Source organism: Fragaria vesca, linkage group LG5 (assembly GCF_000184155.1).
Source record: "Fragaria vesca subsp. vesca linkage group LG5, FraVesHawaii_1.0, whole genome shotgun sequence".
Lineage (NCBI taxonomy): Eukaryota > Viridiplantae > Streptophyta > Magnoliopsida > Rosales > Rosaceae > Fragaria > Fragaria vesca.
The window spans coordinates 18,851,558-18,854,074 of record NC_020495.1 but is presented as its reverse complement, the minus strand read 5'-3'; positions in this window follow the sequence as shown (position 1 = coordinate 18,854,074).

The following is a 2,517-nucleotide window of genomic DNA, read 5'->3' as shown; positions in this document are numbered from 1 at the left end:
TAATAATAGATGTTTATTTTGGTCATTTAGCTTACCTATAAAATCTCAATAGAAACATAAAATAATAGAGATGTGTATTAAGAGATTAGGGGTGTGTATTTAAAATTTCTCAAAACATTTTTGTCTGCCTTAAAAGAAAAATTGGCTATCATGAAACTCTAATTGTGATCATTTGAGTCGTTACTTAAAAGATAAAGAAAAGAAATACTTGTGACACAGTTATTCCTCAATCTCTTACAATTAATTAATCTTCAAACGACATGACTGTGTATATACACGTTTCATTAGACAGCTGAATTAAAAAATACGAGTTAGAACATATTTTAGAAGACTTGAATTTAGAGTAAAACATTTTTTTGTTTATTTTAGCTGAAAATAGAGTAGGTGATGTAAGTACGATCGAGCTCCTATCGTAAGTAAATCCCACTTGAAGCTAGTTTGGTCAATTGATGAATTGATGAAGTGGAGAGTAGTCGTGGACTCGTGGTAAGTGAATTATTATCATTGTGATGATATAGCTGCTAGTTGTCATGTACACCGACAATTGCCGTACAGAAGAATAAATCTTCTTATTTTCTTTTTTATTTCAGGGTTTGAGAGAGTAGCAAATTGCACTAGAAATATCTTATCTTCCTATTTAAGAAATTGATTTGATAAGTTGTGGTTTGATTTATAGGTCTTGACTTGTATTTTGTAAAATAGTATAGGATACTTTGAGCTATGAAACTCCTATGATCCGATCTATGGAATTGAAATATTGGTGTATATAAAGATGGGAACTTTTGTATTCTACTAAATAATGAACAAGATTAGTTCAAATAATTATATTTAAAGTGAGCTCGTCGAGTAGACTCTTAAAATGTAAGTTCGTTATCGTTTACAAATTATGTTGATTTTCAGTTTTATTTTAAACACGATGCTTTTATTCTAATCGAGTGTTTCTAACCATGAAATTACCGGTGCGACTGTTCTGGACAACATAACTTTGACAAGCCCTAAAGTGAAAAAGAGAATGAAGTTCATATATTCTCACGACTTCACAAAGTCATTGTCAGAAAAATACAATCACCAGCTGATAAGCCTCAAGGCAACAATATTGTTATGTGATTAGATATCTAGAAACCTTGACAATAAGAAAGAGAATAGTTGATGGAAATGAAAGGGGAGAAAGCGTCAAACAAAGAGAGACCCGCGCCCGGCTGATGAGGCCTTCTTCCTGCAAATCTGCCGCCACCACACCCACGACTTCTTCTTCTTCAGTTCTATCCAATTCCTTCAAATAAATCCAATAGAGTGACTTCGGCCTTTTTCCTCTTTTAATTTAGTTTTCTTTTTTGGTGTGAGGTCCATTTCTTCCCTCAATTATGATATCGTCGCTCACGCGTTTATGCATTTGATTTCCCACACGGGCCCTTCTCTTCCCGCTGGATTTTAGGCGTCTTTTTTTTTTTTTATTAATTATTTCTATTTAATTAAAGTTTTAGGAAAAAGTGGTGTTGAAAAAACAAAAACTTTTTCCTCACTCTCGGCTGCTCGCCACATCTCACTTTCATGATCTTACATACATTGGTTTTTATTTAATCAAATAAATAATTAATAGGCTACAACAAATATGTTGTAAGTCGAACTAATGACCTCTCATTTACAAGTGAGTGTGTTTGAGTATTAATATATTGTTTAAACAATATTCTTTTCTTAAATTTTTTTATTTAAATTTATTTCAATGTCCAATTCTTTACAGATACAACCAAACAATTGAAATTCCATCATTTCAAAATTTCTCAAGAATATTAAAAGACATTTAAAAAAGTTTCATCCAAACGCAATACATATGAATGAGAGAGAGAAAGAGAGAGAGAGAGAGCCTAGAAAAGAAGAGATGATTTTCGTCTCTCTCTTGAGCGATGAGGTCGGTGAGGATGGGGACCTTGTTCTCGTCGTCGTTAAGGCTTGCAAATGTAAAGGTGGCAGTAAAGACCCCTCTCACCTCTGATCATGAACATGGAGTTATGAAGGTTTTTGGGCAGATGCTGGTGATACCAAAGATTGCTTTAGTGGGAAGCAAACTTGGTCCAATTTTGGGAGATTGGATTAGAGGTGGAGATGGTGTGTGGTGGCACCCAGCGAGTTCACAAAGGTCTTGCCTAACGGCGAAGGTGCAGTTACACGTCGAATTTTGATAGAGTTGTGCAATATTCGGAGCCTAAGCTTAGATCTAGGTCTGATGCAAGAGCAACGCATTGCTGGATTGCCATGTAGGGAGAATTCGACGTTTTGTTATGGCTTGGAAGGGGCTGCAGCGACTGTGTGGTGTGAGGATCGGTTGAGTCCGGTAACGTTAAGAGGTGGTGTCTGGCAATTCTCAATGACAACAGCGCATCCGAGTAGGTTGGTGGTGCACTTGCGCCAACATGCGTTAGCGGTGGTTGCGACGTCAGAAGCTGAAGGGGGTTACAAGTGTTACGTCTGTTACAATCGTTATGGTCGTACATTTAGGCGTTATGCAACATTAATCAT